This window comes from Pelophylax lessonae (assembly GCF_965119305.1).
Source record: "Pelophylax lessonae genome assembly, chromosome: 2".
NCBI lineage: Eukaryota > Metazoa > Chordata > Amphibia > Anura > Ranidae > Pelophylax > Pelophylax lessonae.
This window is the reverse complement of record NC_138769.1, coordinates 700,808,376-700,827,458: the sequence shown is the minus strand read 5'-3', so window position 1 is coordinate 700,827,458 and position 19,083 is coordinate 700,808,376. Positions and strand designations below refer to the sequence as shown.

General features: G+C 45.5%; 1 protein-coding gene across 3 annotated transcripts in view; it reads right to left on the bottom strand.

Moving 5' to 3' along the window:
* The window catches only part of GDPD5 (glycerophosphodiester phosphodiesterase domain containing 5), a 362,654-nt gene that overhangs the window by 238,674 nt on the left and 104,897 nt on the right, over positions 1-19,083 (bottom strand). Inside the window, exon 1 of one of the 3 annotated variants that reach the window (XM_082246657.1) lies at positions 9,152-9,222. The exons of the other annotated variants lie outside the window; for them this stretch is intronic. The gene's annotated coding sequence lies outside the window, so the exon portion shown is untranslated. Of the gene's footprint in view, positions 1-9,151; positions 9,223-19,083 lie in introns of those variants that run through there. 3 annotated transcript variants of the gene reach the window in all.

Here is a 19,083-nt window from a genome sequence, read left to right as displayed (position 1 = left end):
GGTAGGTGTATATAAACCAATAAATAATTCCAGCTGAAGTTGCCTCTTACCAGACGACTATAATGGATGTGCCAAAGTGAAAAAAACAATGATGAAAGATAGGTGTAGAACCATCACCAGCTAGATGAGCCTCTTACCATGTGAACGAAATCAAAATGTGTAAAATCAGATTCCAATAAGACACCAAGATTCAGTACCGAAAAGGAACCAGTAGGGGTCACCTCTTACCAGATCTTTAGATCAACCACGCTTGTATGATATTAATTGGTTGGGGGTCCGGCAACAGACTCGAGCAACTGATCCTCAGATGTTCCCAATGTTCACCATTCAAAAAGAGAGAGAGAGGCTCCCATAGCGTAAAACAGTAAAATTTATTCCAAAAATAAAAGCAAGAACACTCACAGAAACCAGGATGGAATGAGCAATTGTATACAGCCGCCGGCCGAACGGCTTCGCTCGCCCGCACTCTCTGGTCGCGATCGGATGACGTCAGTACGCCGTGCCCTGACGACGTTTCGTCACAGATGACGTTTGTCTGTGACGAAACGTCGTCAGGGCACGGCGTACTGACGTCATCCGATCGCGACCAGAGAGTGCGGGCGAGCGAAGCCGTTCGGCCGGCGGCTGTATACAATTGCTCATTCCATCCTGGTTTCTGTGAGTGTTCTTGCTTTTATTTTTGGAATAAATTTTACTGTTTTACGCTATGGGAGCCTCTCTCTCTCTTTTTGAATGGTGAACATTAGGAACATCTGAGGATCAGTTGCTCGAGTCTGTTGCCGGACCCCCAACCAATTAATATCATACAAGCGTGGTTGATCTAAAGATCTGGTAAGAGGTGACCCCTACTGGTTCCTTTTCGGTACTGAATCTTGGTGTCTTATTGGAATCTGATTTTACACATTTTGATTTCGTTCACATGGTAAGAGGCTCATCTAGCTGGTGATGGTTCTACACCTATCTTTCATCATTGTTTTTTTCACTTTGGCACATCCATTATAGTCGTCTGGTAAGAGGCAACTTCAGCTGGAATTATTTATTGGTTTATATACACCTACCCTTATTTATATTTGGTAAGGGGTATTTAACACACACCATTTTCTTTAATATACACTTGCCCACTGATAATAAGAATCTTTGGTGGTGGTCTAATTTTTACACACGTTATTCTCAAGTCACATTGGTGATATTTACCTATTTGTTGGGTTTTACGCTATTGCGTATTTTACATTTTTTTCATGATCCAATGACCATTGAGTCTACCGCTCACGTGGGCCTGGATCTTCTATCAAGGTGACAAGATTCATTGAGCATCTGCTTTTCTCTTACCTGAATCTGGTAAGCCTATACCCTTAAGGGAGTCTGGTCCAGGATTACATCTAGGATTTTGTCATCATCATTTACTATTGGGACTTTATGGACTTTACATCTCCATTTATCACACTTAGCGCAACTTAATTTACAAATATTCTACAGGGTGTGGTCACACTTGAAGTTGCTGCTGTTCAATATTATTTTCTTTAAGCGCGGTTAATCCCCCTCTATATACTAACTAAAACGCTATGTCTGGTGCAAACCCAACACTTCACCCAAAGAACACCATCCCCACAGCGAAACATGGTGGTGGCAGCATCATGCTGTGAGGAGGTTTTTCAGCAGCCGGGACTGAGGAAACTGGTCAGGGTTGAGGGAAAGATGGATGGTGCTAAATACAGGGATACAGCAAAACCTGTACCACTCTGTGCGTGATTTGAGGCTAGGACGGAGGTTCACCTTCCAGCAGGACAATGACCCCAAACACACTGCTAAAGCAACACTTGAGTGGTTTAAGGGGAAACATGTAAATGTGTTGGAATGTCCTCAATCCAATACAAAATCTGTGGTCAGACTTAAAGATCGCTATTCACAAGCGCAAACCATCCAACTTGAAGGAGCTAAAGCAGTTTTGCAGGGCTGACACCAAAAATCCCAGTGGTAAGATGTGGCAAGCTCAGAGACTTATCCAAAGTGACTTGGAGCTGTGATTTCTGCAAAAGGTGGCTCTACAAAGTATTGACCTTAACCGCTTGCCGACCGCCGCACGACTATTTACGTCGGCAGTCAGCCCCTCACAGGCAAAGCGACGTAGGGCCACGTCACTAGCCTGTGAGGCTCTAGGGAGCGGGCGCGCTCCTGCGTGGTCACGGACCCCCCCGAGCGTGTGCCCAGTGGACATGATGTCCGCCAGGCACTCGAACGTCCGTTACACCGGAAGAAAGGCAGGTGGCTAATGTAAACAAAGCCGCCTGTCATTCTTCCCTGTGTAAGAATGGAGATCACACGGTTCTACTATGTAGGACCGTTGATCTCTGTTCTTACACTAGTAGCCACAGCCAATCACAGTTAGAAACACGCCCCTAGGGACACACTTAACCCCTCCCTCTCCAATAGCGTTAACTCCTTCACTGCATATGTATAGCACTGATTAGTGCAGTAATGTCACTGGTAAACCCAAAAGTGTCAAAAATGTCAGTCAAGGGTCCGATCTGTCCGCCGCAATGTCGCAGTCCCGCAAAAAAAAAAAAAAAAAAAAAAAAAAAAAAAAAATCGCAGATCGCCGCCATTACTCAAAAAAAAAAAAATCTTTCCTTTTGTTAGTAAACGCGATAACTTTTGCGCAAACCAATCAAAATACGCTTTTTGCGATTTTTTTTTTTACCAAACATATGTAGCATAAAGCAAATTGGCCGAAAATGTTATTATTTTTGCCAAATTGTTGCTCTTTTTTTGTTTATAGCGCATGATCAAAAAAAAAATAAAATAAAAAAATTGCATAGGTGATCAAATACCACCAAAAGAAAGCTTTCTTTTTGGGGAAAAAAAAACAAGTTGTGGGCATGTTCTGTAAATTAAATGATGCAAATCCTCAAACAATCCCATGTTAATTCCAGGTTGTGAGGCAACAAAACACACAATAAAATGCCAAGGGGGTGAATACTTTTGCAAGGCACTGTATGATAAAAATGATAGTAATTTCTTTGTAAGTGGACAAATTTACAAAATCTGCAGGGATCAAATAATTATTTTCCCCACTATATTTACTTGAGAAGATTTTTTTCTTAAACAAGAGTTAAATGTCTCTTTAACGGTAAAGGACATGTGCTACGCATCGAGGCTTAAAACAAGCTTATGGCTGATCAGGAAAAATTGGTCTGGAAGCTAAAGAGTTGAAGTCCTATGCCATCCAATATGAAATAAGATAAAGATTATGTAAAGTGCAGCAACCCATAAAAACCAAACACCTACCTGACCTCAGAGCTTAGCTGCTGAAATCTAGTTGCATGGGGGTTGCAGAATATCATCACCGCTTTATGAACTACCTTCTGAAATAATCCCAAATGTCAAACACACTCTCCTCTACAAACCACAAATAAGCTGAGAAAATATTGAAGGGACCTGAATTCCCAGAAAAGCTGAGCTAGCCAGGGACGGCAGTCAACAGTTGCAGCAGCAGAGCGTCATCTGCCAATTAATTTGCTAACAAATTGTCTGAATCATTTTTATAATGAAGTTCATCTGTTTGGCCAACTGTTCATACCGTGAAAAGAGAAAATAATTTCTGTCGGTTTTAAGCAAACCATATAAAATCATGGAGCAGCTTTACCGAGCGGCTGGACCTCTGCTGGGTCCCACTCATACCTCTGCACACCATAAAATCACTGAGCGGCTTCTCCGAGTGCTGGACCTCTGCTGGGTCCCACTCCTACCTCTGCACGCCATAAAATCATGGAGTGGCTTCACCGAGTGCTGGACCTCTGCTGGGTCCCAGTCCTACCTCTGCACGCCATAAAATCATGGAGTGGCTTCACCGAGTGCTGGACCTCTGCTGGGTCCCACTCATACCTCTGCACGCCATAAAATCATGGAGTGGCTTCACCGAGTGCTGGACCTCTGCTGGGTCCCAGTCCTACCTCTGCACACCATAAAATCATGGAGTGGCTTCACCGAGTGCTGGACCTCTGCTGGGTCCCACTCATACCTCTGCACACAATAAAATCACTGAGCGGCTTCGAGTGCTGGACCTCTGCACACCATAAAATCATGGAGTGGCTTCTTTGAGTGCTGGACCTCTGCTGGGTCCCACTCATACCTCTGTAAAGCCACTGACCACTGCTGGGTCCCACTCCTACCTCTGCACACCATAAAATCATGGAGTGGCTTTTCCAAGTGCTGGACCTCGGCTGGGTCCCACTCATACCTCTGCACACCATAAAATTACCGAGCAGCTTTACCAAGTGCTGGACCTCTGCTGGGTCCCACTCATACCTCTGCACACCATAAAATCATGGAGTGGCTTTGCCTAGTGCTGGACCTCTGCTGGGTCCCAGTCCTACCTCTGCACACCATAAAATCACCGAGTGGCTTCACCGAGTGCTGGACCTCTGCTGGGTCCCACTCCTACTTCTACAAAAATGTAATATGCAATAAATGCACATGTCTCCGTTTTATTCCTTTAGGCCATGTTCACATATCATGTAGCGGGAACACTAACGATTTTTGTTGCGCGATTTTCACGTCACTTCCCATGTCACACATATTGCAGCCCATTCATTTCAATAGGCGGCCCTATGCATGTTTGTGCCTCAAAAGAAGTTTCTGCTCATTTTTAGACCACAAGCTTTGTGCATTTTTTAAACGTGTTTGCTGTGTAATTCTGTCATGTGACAGTTGCGGCAGAATCGCACAGCGTTTGGGGTGCCATTATGAATGATCATTTTGCCATGATTTGTAATTGCGGGCAGAATCGCCAGGATTCTACATCGCGTAATGTGAACTTGGCCTCAAAGAGTTTGCAATTGCAGAAAATTCTTGTTCATGCACTCATCTCCTAAATTCCTGTTGAGGGTTGACAACACAGAGTCTTTGCTGAACTACAAGCGCAGGAAATGGTGTCAGCCCTGCCCAGCTTCTCCTGCTGCACCAGAAGATTATGGCTGGGGGGGGGGGGAGGTGGGGGAGGCAGACGACTAAATATTTCAACTAAGGGAGCAGCCAGCAGCCCAAGGGACTTCTCATTCGATGCAATTACTGTCCCTTCTGCCGATTTGAACATTTGATACCAGTTACAATATAGTAAAGATATAATCACATTCAAGCCTGCAGCATGAAGATCTATCATGAACACAATGTGGGAACATTTAAATCATAGATATTGATATACAAAATATATAGTGGTGCAGTGCTAACCCCGTAGGGCCGCTGGAGTTAAGGCCTTTTCCCCTCACACAGCAACCACATCCAGGCATAAGGGATTTTCTAAGGTCTCTCCAATGGCTCGCTAAGGTCTAGGCCGGGATTTGGTTTGTAAGGTTTATTGTAGAATGTTTAACTTGGATGGGGATTAGGGATACATGAGATGCCCAGAAATGAAGAACTTCAAACAGTTGAGGACCCGCTAAAGTCACTGGCTGCTATGAACTGACTCCAAGCTGAGCTTCACACCAGTTGGAATAACGAACAAAAAGTACCAAAAAGGTAAAGTGGTTGTAAAGGAAAAAAAATAAAAGTATTAAAACACATGTCTATACTTACCTGCTCTGTGCAATAGAATTACACAGAGCTGCCCCCGATCTTCCTTTTCTCGGATCCCCCACCACCGCTCCCGGCTGCTCCTCCCTTGTTGGTGCAGCCAATAGGAAACCGACTCCCAAGCCCTGCTGCTGTGTCCATTGACACAGACAGTGGGACTCCACTCTGCTCCTTTGTCACTCTGCTCCTTTGTCACTGAAGTTGATTGACAGGAGCGGGAGTCAAAGGCTCCCTCTGCCATCGATCTGCCCAGGAAGGGGGGACAAAGCCAGATGAGCAGCAGCTCTCATGCACAGTGCTGGATCATGATGGGGTTTCAGTAAGTATTAAGGGGCATGAGGGGGCAAATCTGACACAGAAGGTTTTTTTACCTTATTGCAGAGAATGCATTAAGGTAAAAAACCCTTGAGGCTTTAGAACTACTTTAGCAGTTGCAGATGAAGCATCTGCCTGTGTTGCATGACACCTGGCTGCCCTTGACCCACGCTACAGATTTTGGGGTGCTCCTGGCTACCTTGAACTAAAGCTGTTCCCTGGTCCCAGACATGTTAGGTATTGCACCCTACTGTCCTCTCAGTAGCTTTAGGTGTGTAGGCTGGTATGTACTCACTCTTGCCTGCTCTCCTCTTGCTTGCTCAGCTCTTCTCTCCTCTTGCCTGCTCAGCTCTTCTCTCCTCTCCTCTTGCCTGCTCAGCTCTTCTCCTCTTCTCTCCTCTTGCCTGCTCAGCTCTTCTCCTCTCCTCTCCTCTCCTCTTGCCTGCTCAGCTCTTCTCCTCTCCTCTTGCCTGCTCAGCTCTTCTCCTCTCCTCTTGCCTGCTCAGCTCTTCTCCTCTCCTCTTGCCTGCTCAGCTCTTCTCCTCTCCTCTTCTCTCCTCTTGCCTGCTCAGCTCTTCTCTCCTCTCCTCTTGCCTGCTCAGCTCTTCTCCTCTCCTCTCCTCTCCTCTTGCCTGCTCAGCTCTTCTCTCCTCTCCTCTTGCCTGCTCAGCTCTTCTCCTCTTGCCTGCTCAGCTCTTCTCCTCTCCTCTTCTCTCCTCTTGCCTGCTCAGCTCTTCTCCTCTCCTCTTCTCTCCTCTTGCCTGCTCAGCTCTTCTCCTCTCCTCTTGCCTGCTCAGCTCTTCTCCTCTCCTCTTGCCTGCTCAGCTCTTCTCCTCTCCTCTTGCCTGCTCAGCTCTTCTCCTCTCCTCTCCTCTTGCCTGCTCAGCTCTTCTCTCCTCTCCTCTTGCCTGCTCAGCTCTTCTCCTCTCCTCTTCTCTCCTCTTGCCTGCTCAGCTCTTCTCTCCTCTCCTCTTGCCTGCTCAGCTCTTCTCTTCTCTCCTCTTGCCTGCTCAGCTCTTCTCCTCTCCTCTTCTCTCCTCTTGCCTGCTCAGCTCTTCTCCTCTCCTCTTCTCTCCTCTTGCCTGCTCAGCTCTTCTCTTCTCCTCTTCTCTCCTCTTGCCTGCTCAGCTCTTCTCCTCTCCTCTTCTCTCCTCTTGCCTGCTCAGCTCTTCTCCTCTCCTCTTGCCTGCTCAGCTCTTCTCCTCATGCCTGCTACGTCCTCTCCTCTTACCCCCCTCTCCTGTTTACGTAGCTCCTAGAATTTAGGAAGCTGCTGCACAGACTGATTCTGGTTCTGCTTGATGTCTGCAACTAAGCCTAGTGGAGACTGAGCCGATAGAAGGCTTGAGGCTTCCTACTACTCTTTCTTCTGCCACAGGGGCAGAGCTACCCAGCACAGGGATCTCCTCTAGGTGACTGGACCCCAGGCTCTGCTCCAACACTGCCAGGTTCCAGAGTATTTATGGGTTGTTTACCCACCTTCTGGGCCCTGCCTCCACAGAGATTGGTGGAAACTCCATGAATATTCATGCTGCAGCCTCTGTCCCTCCAGCCACTAGATTCTGGAACTATCCAGAAAGTTCCAGAAGACTGGGGGAGGTAACACAGCCAAAGCACTTTGAAGCACTGCACGGCCTCCTAAACAAATTAACCCCTGCTCCTCTGCCTACAGGGGAGCCAAACTAAGTTCATCTACACTAACATCAGTGAGGGTGCTACAGTGGTACCCAATGAATGTACCATGAAGTCAATAGCAATAGAAGTAGTGGGCATGAGAATAATACAACCTTTGCATATTCTATGGGATCACGGCAAAAGGGCATAAATATAGTGGACTGGGCATGTATAGTAATGGGGGTATTGGCATGGTTATGGTGCCAACTTTTCTTGTCAACAGTGAAGCAAACCAGAAAGCATGCAAATTAGCTCCTAACAAAAAAATAAGCAAAACATTTGAATCAAAACCACTTTTTTGAAACATACAAAGTAACAGAGAGACAGTCAGACTGGATGGAAGGACTCCAAGTCACAGGTGAATAGAAGATTCTATTGCAGGCGGTGACAATGCATCCATTGATGGTTGCTGACCCTTGTGCCCTGCGGCAATGATAAGATTTTCTGTGCCAGTGCCAGCTTCTGATTCCGGACCTTGTGTACAAGCCAAGCTCGTGGTATTAAAGACGTATTAGCGTCAAACTTTTCCACCCTTAAAAAGGAGAACCGTACTTGTTGCAGCAGTTCACACTGGGAATCACCCAGGAATGCACTGCAATTTACATGCGGTGCCATTTGAATTCATGCACCACTTATGGAAAAAAACTCACATTAACTGAATCGCATGGTAGGTACTTCTGTTCCATGCGATCCGCTGCAGGCAAATGCACTGCATTTGCAACCTGCATTTGGGGTGTTAACATTGACATCCACTGCAGATCGCAACATGCATTGTGTTTTTAACACGGTGCAGGAAACACCCACCTCATTTCCTGGCTGGAAGACTTCCAGAACCATCTAGTCCTTTACGCTCTAGCCATACTGTCCCTGACCAATCACGTTCACCGATATTCAGCTCTTTCACTGGGGGAGGGGGGAGGGCACAGCATCACATGTGGGCATTACCTAGGGTACTCTGCATCTCTTCCAGGCTGACATCCACCCACCAAGGCATTTTGATATTTGCATTACTCCTTCACTGCTTGCATTAGGACTGAGGGCTCGAGAGACAACACCCTGCTGACCACTCCTACCTGCCATGGTGTGCCTGCATTGCATAGAGAAGCTCAGAGACCCAGTTCTGACACCACTGGGTCTAAAATAAGGTACTCAATGAAAACAAAAAAGTTATTTAAAATGTTACCAGTATGTTGGGAGGGGAGGAAGGAAACAAGGAAGGCAAAATAAAAGCATATTATACTTCAGCTTTAATCACAAAACAATTTAAACCTGAAAGTTTAATTTTAAAAAACAAGCAAAAAAAATAAAAATAAATCATTCATATGGAACAGCTCTAATATTGGAAGTTCAAGATATGCCTAAGGACAACAGAATCTTTTTTTAATGAGTTGAGTAATAAATGTCAGCGTTTTCTGATCACGAAGGTGCCCTTTATCACTACATGGCTTCTTAGTGGATATTAAGTCCTACCAAGCGCCAAGTATCGACTTCACATTATTACAGTTCATAGAGATGGTGGCAGAATTTAAATAAAGAACGCATTGCCAGGGGCAGATCATACATAACACACTCACACTTTACTGCAAATCCCTACCTGCTTCTGTTTTGGAGGTACTGGTACAAACCTGCACCAAACTGACTGCTAAGTGAAAAGGGTCTGACTTCGCTTTTACCACCAGACTCCGTTTTGTAACAACTTTGAAATATGCAGCCCCACCAGCATCCAATAAACGCGGGAGAGTCTTGGAAAGTACCGTATTTATCGGCGTATAACACGCACCTAAATTTTAGGAGAGAAATTTGAACTCAGAACATTTTTTGTTAATCAAATGCAGTCTCACCAGTGCCCACGAATGCAGCTTAGCCAGCGCAGTGTCCATTGTTGCAGCCTCGCCAGCGCAGTGTCCACCATTGCAGCCTCGCCAGCGTAGTGTCCAATCATTGCAGGCTCGGCAGCACAGTGTCCATCAATGCAGGCTCGGCAGCACAGTGTCCATCAATGCAGGCTCGGCAGCACAGTGTCCATCAATGCAGGCTCGGCAGCACAGTGTCCATCAATGCAGGCTCGGCAGCACAGTGTCCATCAATGCAGGCTCGGCAGCACAGTGTCCATCAATGCAGGCTCGGCAGCACAGTGTCCATCAATGCAGGCTCGGCAGCACAGTGTCCATCAATGCAGGCTCGGCAGCACAGTGTCCATCAATGCAGGCTCGGCAGCACAGTGTCCATCAATGCAGGCTCGGCAGCACAGTGTCCATCATTGCAGACTCGCCAGCGCAGTTCCCATAGTTGCAGCCTCGCCAGCGTAGTGTCCATCATTGCAGCCTCGCCAGCACAGTGTCCATCATTGCAGCCTCGCCAGCACAGTGTCCATCATTGCAGCCTCGCCAGCACAGTGTCCATCATTGCAGCCTCAGCAGCACAGTGTCCATCATTGCAGCCTCAGCAGCACAGTGTCCATCATTGCAGCCTCGGCAGCACAGTGTCCATCATTGCAGCCTCGGCAGCACAGTGTCCATCATTGCAGCCTCGGCAGCACAGTGTCCATCATTGCAGCCTCGGCAGCACAGTGTCCATCATTGCAGCCTCGGCAGCACAGTGTCCATCATTGCAGGGTCGGCAGCACAGTGTCCATCATTGCAGGGTCGGCAGCACAGTGTCCATCATTGCAGGGTCGGCAGCACAGTGTCCATCATTGCAGCCTCGCCAGCGCAGTGTCCATCGTTGCAGCCTCGCCAGCACAGTGCCCATAGTTGCAGCCTCGCCAGCACAGTGCCCATAGTTGCAGCCTCGCCAGCGCAGTGCCCATAGTTGCAGCCTCGCCAGCGCAGTGCCCATAGTTGCAGCCTCGCCAGCGCAGTGCCCATAGTTGCAGCCTCGCCAGCGCAGTGCCCATAGTTGCAGCCTCGCCAGCGCAGTGCCCATAGTTGCAGCCTCGCCAGCGCAGTGCCCATAGTTGCAGCCTCGCCAGCGCAGTGCCAGTAATTGCAGCCTCGCCAGCGCAGTGCCAGTAATTGCAGCCTCGCCAGCGCAGTGCCAGTAATTGCAGCCTCACCAGCGCAGTGCCAGTAATTGCAGCCTAGCCAGCGCAGTGCCAGTAATTGCAGCCTCGCAAGGGCCACTGATTCTATCTGGATCACTTTTTTAAAAAGTCCAGGAAGCAGCGCCGAGCGGTAGAAGGGGGAGGGTGGTGCCGAAGGAGAAGGACGGACGTGCTGTCATCGGACATCCCGGTGCCTATGATAGACGTCCACATAGGAGGCGGGACTTCCAATGACAGCGCGGCCTTCCTTCTCCTCTGCCCCGCCCGCCCCCTTCTACCTCTCAGCACTGCCTCCTGGATTTTTTTTTTCATATCGGCGTATAACATGCACGGTTACCTTTTCCTCCATTTTTAGGAGGAAAAAGTGCGTGTTATACACCGATAAATACGGTATATCGCTGTTCCGGAAAATCTATAGGTAGGCAACTCCTATCCTCAGTGCCAGAACAAGGTCATCCAGCACCCAGGGCAAAAGATGCCAAACTGTGCCCCCCCCTTCCTTCAGGGAAAAGGTCAGGGAGTCCCCATCCCTCCAATAAACCATTGTGTCCAGGACAGGAGTCCCCTCCTGCCCATCCTCACATTGACCGGTAGTTCCAAATGAATAACTACTGCAGTAGGGAACAGACATAAAAAGAAAGACTCAGCATCTTTCTAAAAAACGTTTGGTTTTATTTGATACAGTTGAAGGTTTTTATACACCATTATGTAGGTATCACATCAATATTACAATTGTACTTTTATGGTAACAAGGGGCGTAACATAGGTAGGCTAATTCTAATCAGGACTGGAAAGAATGAAAACATTATTAGTGCCGTGTGCACAATGAGTGCAGTGTACAATACATACAACATAGAATACAATAATATACAGAACTTGCAAATTTCCTTTACAATTGGCAAAAGTTAAACTTCAGTCTCAGGGGACGTCTATACGATGGCATCAAGCATCCCCTCCCCCCACTTCTGAAAGCGTTTGAAAAAAAAAAAAACAACTCCAGGGCTATGGCTGATATCTTCCGCCATAATCCTGGTAACCTACTTGCAAATCACAGGGTATATATACGTATCGCAATCCAAATTAAAAGCATAGGCCAACTTTCATACAATGTTTCATTTTATACCCGTATGATGATAAAAAAAAAATGTTCACATTCCCCAACTCCCACCCTCAAACCGCCCTCACCTCCACTTTCCTAAATCACAGGGTTCTACTAGTGGAGCGACTACGCGTTTCACCTACCAATGAGGCAGCGGTACTGACAAATCACACGACCACAAACACACACACACAGAAGACCGCTCAGGTGTGTAAGGTCCAACAATCATAGGTTGGGTGCACGTTAGAGCTGCACGATTCTGGCCAAAATGAGAATCATGATTTTTTAGCTTGGAATAAAGATCACGATTCTCTCACGATTCTCTGTGTAACAAAAAATAATTGGGATAACTTTACTGTTACTTTTTTTTTTATTCATTAAAGTCTATTAATTGCGTTTGAAAAACTGCTGCGCAAATACAGTGTGACATAAAATATTACAACAATCGCCATTTTATTCTGTAGGGTCTCTGCTAAAAAAAATATATAAAATGTTTGGGGGTTCTAAGTACTTTTCTAGCAAAAAAAAATGATTTTAACTTGCAAGCAACAAGTGTCAGAAAAAGGTCCAGTCTTTAAGAGGTTAAACTTCCTTTCTCCCTGGCAGAGGGAAGGAAAAGATACAATGTAATCATTTTGTTTATAGTTACTGGGAGACTTTGCTGATAGGCGTTTGCCGGGAGGCTTTTTTTTTTTTTTTTCCACAGCTGTTCTCTCTGCTATGCAAAGAATCGAGCATATTTCAGGTTTAGATCGCCAGGGTGGGTGAATCGAGATCGCGATTTTCATACGATTAATCGTGCAGCTCTAGTGCACGTCAGACCCGCAATCCCGGCAGCTGTAAACTTTTGAAGTAGAAGACTGCACTCTGACTTGAAAAATATAGTAGTTGATTGGTAAATCTAAAAATCCAACGTAGACAAAAATATCAGAGACAGGAGACAAGAAATAGTTGACGCGTTTCACGAAATCAGTCGCTTAATCAGTTGATGTGAAACACGTCAACTATTTGTCTCCTGACTGATATTTTTTTCTACATTGGATTTTTGGATTTACCAATAAACTACTATATTTTTCAAGTCAGAGTGCAGTCTTCTACTTCAAACGTTTACAGATTACACCAGAGATATCACTGCACTTGCAGTCCACAGTCCACTTCCTCCAGCCCTATACCTCTATACAGAGCTGGGTCTGGGGGTACACCATGCATTGCACCCATGGCACACTGATCGTGGGTGCAATGCCTTGCAGGCCTGAAGGCAAAATGTATTTATTTTTTTATGTGGTTGCAAAAAGGTGGACTATGCTTTTAAATAAACCAAAAAAAAAAAAAAAAAAGAAAAATACAGATTTGAGGGTGAGAAGAAAAAAAAAAAAAAAAAAAAACATTGAATGGGTGTAGGGGGTGGAAATCATTTTTATATCACTTAGGCTCTGTTCACACTAGTGTGACTTGTCATGCGACTTTTGCCACAAAGGGGTTTATCTACTAAAGCTGCAAAGTGCAAAATCAGGTTCACTTCTGCATAGAAACCAATCAACTTCTAATCACTTATTCAATAAAAGAGAAAGTAAACTTCCAAGTTTAAATTCTACCTATAGGTAAGCCTATAGCAATAAAAACCTGACAGGTGTTCTAATCTCGCTCCACACAAAAAAAAAGAAAAAAAAAACAGTTTTGCCTTTGCAGTATATTTTAAGGCAAAACTTGAGAGGGGTGATGGATTAGAACCCCTATCAGTTTTTATTGCTGTCTGTGTCCCAATTAAAGGAGATTCACCCTTACTATTTGTCCTGTTTAACGTTCTCATTTAAAGTGAAATGAAAATCCCAAAATGTTGGGTTGTCCCCAGAAAGGTAATAGAGGGAAAATGGAGACCCTAGTTCTGGTGACCTGGGGGACAGCCAAGAAATTCCCTTAATTTGTATGGATTTCCTCTCACTTCCTGTTTGGCTATGGGACAGGAAGTGAAGGGAAATCTCTGCAATGGGACTCAGATAGCGGAAAAAAAAATCTGACAGTGGTTATAACCCTCGCTTATTTGATTAAAAAAATAAAAATTAACGCTTTGCCTGTAGTTCTACTTTAATCACTTTACGTCTGCTCACTGTGCTGCTACTGCGGCACAGTGGCTCGTTGTCATCTGGCGACGTAGGTCTACGTCACCAGACACTCCCATCGCTCCCGCTGTATTCAGTTACAGCGGGAGTCGGGCCAGGGGAGGAGCGGCGGCGATCGCCGCTGCTCTTCCCCGATCGTCGGGGAATCAAGTGTGGAGATCCGCCCGCTTGTGTAAACAGAGCGGGCGGATCTCCGAAGTGACAGGCAGGGTCAGATTGCAGGGTTCAGCTTAGCTGAACATGCGATCTGTCCTTGTGTCACTCAGTCACCTCCCCCCACACGTTAGTAAGCACCAGGCATACATTAGCCCCTCCCTCTCCAATAAAAATTAACCCCTTCCCTGCCAGTGTCATTTTTAAAGTAACAGTGCATATGTATAGCACTGATTACGGCAGTAATGTCACTGGTACCCCGAAAAGTGTCAAAAATGTCAGTCAAGGGTCCGATCTGTCCGCCGCAATGTCGCAGTCCCGCAAAAAAAAAAAAAAAAAAAAAAGCCGATCGCCACCATTACTCGTTAAAAAAAAAAAAAAAAAACACCAAAAATGACAAAAATCTTTCCCTTAGTTAGTAAACGCAATAACTTTTGCGCAAACCAATAAAAATACGCTTATTTCGATTTTTTTTTTACCAAAAATATGTAGCAGAAAACAAATTGGCCTAAAATGTTAAAAATTTTTGATTTTTACATATTTTTTGGGGGGAATTTCACATAAAAAAATTTGAAAAATATTGTTATTTTTTCAAAATTGTCGCTCTTTTTTTGTTTATAGCGCAAAAAGTAAAAATCGCACAGGTGATCAAATACCACCAAAAGAAAGCTCTGTTTGTGGGGAAAAAAAAGAACATCAATTTAATTTGGGTGCAGCGTCGCACGACGTTAAATTAACGCACTGCCGAATCACAAAATATGGCCTGGTCAGGAATGGGGTAAAATCTTCCGGTCTTAAAGCGGTTAAAAATACGCTCATTGAGAATTTTTTTGTCAAAGACATGTAGCTAAATACATTTTGGCCTAAATATATGACAAAAATTGAATATATTGGATATTTTTTTAACTGTCAAAGTAGAAAAATATTTTTTTAAAATTGTCGCATTTTTTTATTAATATCGCAAAAAGTAAAAATCGCACAGGTGATCAAATACCACCAAAAGAAAGCTCTGTTTGTGGGAAAAAAAGGACGTAAATTTTGTTTGGGTACGGTGTCGCACGACCGCGCAATTGTCAGTTAAAAGTCGCACAGTGCCGAATCGCAAAAAGTGGCCCAGACGTAAGACAGCAAAATCCTCCGGTGGTAAAGTGGTTAAGGTTTGGTTCACCCCCAGATGCACTCGGATGTGTTTTTATTCTGCAGCAAAAGCACATGGATAGTGTTTACCATGGATTCCAATGGTCCTAGCTCACAGAATGTCAAAAACGCACCCATCCTCATTGGAGATAAGGGGGAAAAATAAAAAGAAAAAACGCACTGGAATGCATCAAAACACACATGCAGAAACGTATCTGGATGCAGAATTTGTGGTGTGAACCGGCCCTAAATGCCTGCTTACACTTCTGTACCACAGCATCCACAAAACGGACAGATCATAAATTTACCTATCCGGTCAAAAATCATCTTACCAACTATTTTCATAACATTAGAAAGAATTGTCAGCGGCGTCTCCGACTCTCCCTGAACGACCCTGGCCTTGGCAGCCGCCGTGCTCTATGTATGGAGGAGGATTTGTAATCCGTCTCGTAGTGGCGTGTCAAGGAATGACCTAATCAATAATCGGTGCTGCCAAGTGAGTGGATGACCTTCAGCTGCACGCAGGCCGCGGTCTCCAGTGTCGCACATGAAAACGGGGAAATTTACTTCATAAACATTAGCGAGGCATTCCTATGAAAGGGCAACTCCATCTGTAGAGCTTAAGTGCCGGTTCACACCCGTACGATGCCAGAAATCGCATGTGATTCGCACCGCATTGCTGTGCAGAGCATATGGGATGTGTATGTGCGATGCGATTTCAGCCAAACTAATGCTAAAAATCGCATTGCATTCGCATCAAAATGGTGCCGGACCCTTTTTTTGGTTCGCACTGGAATCAAATTGCATGGGTGTTCACACACACACACACACACACACACAGTATATATATATACACACACACACACACACACACACTATATATATGTATATATATATATATATATACACACACACACACACACACACACACACACACAGACAGACACAAATATATATATATATATATACACACACACACACATACACACACTATTGTGCTGGACTGGTATGGACGGGCTTATGTGCTAGGAAGGAAAGGATGCCCCATCGTTTAATGGAAATGAAAATTATCACCCTACAGAACGCTGAATTCAAAGAAACACCGAAAATCAAAGTGAAAAAATGATGCAGCAGGTTAGTCTATTTTGCTGAAGTTTTCATTGTATCATTGCAGCAACTCAAAATGGTCCTCAGTAGTTTGTATGGCCCCCACGTGCTTCTATGCATGTCTGACAACATCAGGGCATACTCCTAATGAGACAGCAGATGGTGCTGTGCCCTGGGGCATTTCCCCCCAGATCTGGACCAGGGCATCACTGAGCTCCTGAACAGACTGAGGTGCAACCTGGCGGCATCCAAAACGTTATGTCCCACAGGTTTTCTTTTGGATTTAGGTCAGACGAGCGTGGGGGCCATTTAATGAAATTCTTTAATCCTCCAGGAACTGGCTGCATACTCTCACCACATGAGGCCTGGCATTGTCCTGCACCAGGAGAAACCCAGGACCCACTGCACCAGAGTAGGGTCTGACAATGGGTCCAAGGATTTCATTCGATACCTAATGGCAGTCAGGGTGCCATTGTCTAGCCCAGTGTTTCTCAACTCCGGTCCTCAGTGCACACTAACAGGCCAGATTTTAAGTATTACCTTGGGGAGATGCAGACTAGAGTACTGCAATCACTGAGCAGCAAATTATATCACCTGGGATGTATTTCAGTTTTCTTGCAAACCTGGCCTGTTAGTGTGCCCTGAGGACCAGAGTTGAGAAACACTGGTCTAGCCTGTAGAGGTCTGTGCGTCCCTCCATGGATACGCCTCCCCAGACCATCACTGACCCACCACCAAACCGGTCATGCTGAACAATGTTAAAGGCAGCATAAAGTTCTCTATGGCTTCTCCAGACTCTTTCACGTCTGTCACATGTGCTCAGGGTGAACCTGCTCTCATGTGTGAAAAGCACAGGGCGCCAGTGGTGGAGCTGCCAATTCTGGTGTTCAATGGCAAATGCCAATCAAGCTCCATGGTGCCCAGCAGTGAGCACAGGGCCCGCTAGATGACGTCGGGTCCTCAGACCGCCCTCATGAGGTTTCTGATTGTTTGGTCAGACAGCTTGCTGGAGGTCATTTTGTAGGGCTCTGGCAGTGCTCATCCTGTTCCTCCTTGCGTAAAGGAGCAGATACCAGTCCTGTTGATGGGTTAAGGACCTTCTATGGCCCTGTCCAGCTCTCCTAGAGTAACTGCCTGTCTCCTGGAATCTCCTCCATACTCTTGAGACTGTGCTGGGAGACGCAGCAAACCTTCTGGCAATGACACGTATTGATGTGCCATCCTGGAGGAGTTGGACTGCCTGTGCAACCTCTATAGGGTCCAGGTATGGCTTCATGCTACCAGTAGTGACACTGACCCTAGCCAAATGCAAAACTAGTGAAAAACGGTCAGAAAAGACGATAAGGAAAAAATAAAAAAATAAAAAGGTCAGTGGCCTCCACCTCCTGTTTTGGAGGCCGTATCATTGTTGCCCATTTAGTGCACCTGTTAAATTCACTAACGCTAAAAGCAGCTGAAACTGATCAACCCCCTCTGCTACTTAATTGACCAGATCAATATCCCAGGAGTTTACTTGACTTGATGCTATACTCTGATTAAAAAGTGTTCCTTTAATTTTTTTGAGAAGTGTATACACACACACACACATATACATTTTCTCATACATACACACCTGTATTTAGACAATATTTGTTTAGCTCGGAGTTCAGCTTTAAGGCCCCTTTCACACTTATGCAACACGATTTTACCACAATTTTCAGCAATGGCTCAGGGCTATATACCTCAAAACGCACTACTTTGGCACAATTTTAATGCAGGAACTACTTTAAAGTCGGTGCCACTTCAAAACGCACTGAGACCCCGTTCACACTGGGGCGACTTCTCAGGCGACCTGGTCACCTGACAAGTCGCCGCGGGTCGCCTGCCAGATTAGCACAGGACCCGTTCTAATAGGAGCGACAGAAGTCGCTCCGACTTAGAAAAAGGGTCCTGAGCTACTTTGGGGCGACCAGGAGTGACCTGCATTGACTTCAATGATATGAAGTCCGTGCCGGCCGCTCCGAGGTCGCGGTGCGAGCTGCGCACCACGATTTCACAGGTCGCCCCGGCAAGTCGGGTCGCGCCTATGTGAACCGGCTCTTATATGAATGGGGCTCATTGAAAATAATGGAAAACGACTTGTCATGCGACTTTGCGGTCCAAAATCACGGGACAAGTCGTACTAGTGTGAAAGGGTCCTAAAAAAACAAAAAAAAAAAAACAAACATAAAAAGGGCTTGTTCACACCTGGTGCAGTGTGCGAAATTATGCTGCCCTTTTGCAGACATGCGCGGGTCCCCCCACGCATCTAGCGAATGCCATGTTCATGGCCGCCATTAAACAAAAGTATCTTTTTTTTTTTTTAAATCGGAAAAGGTTTTATTGTACATAAAATCACATATTGCAGTAATTTGGAGCCAGACTCCAGATAAGGAACTTGTTGATATAATAGCGTTACACTTCCCATGTTAAATGTAATGTTATCAAAATCTGTACAATTAACCAATATATACATAGCTCACATAAGGGTCAAGTGAGATACAATAAGATAGAGAAAAAAACCTGAGTAGGAAAGAAAACCCGAACCACAAACAACTGCATTGTGCGCAAACTCCAAATAGATCGTATTTAGTAGTTAACAGGTGCCTTTCCCATGGTAGTACCTTATCTAGTAGGATGACCTACCTCCCCTCCTGAACATCCCTACAATGCAATGACCCTACATGCCGACCTAGTTCATTCACCCTCGCAGTAATCTATTTAGAACAAGTTGTGGAGGAGCCACTTCCAGGACTTCCCAACCATTAGTGCCAGATGTTTGTACATTTTTGGGCAGCATTTCAATGCTGATAAGTGTTTTTCTCTCGGATAAGTATGTTATTGGCCTG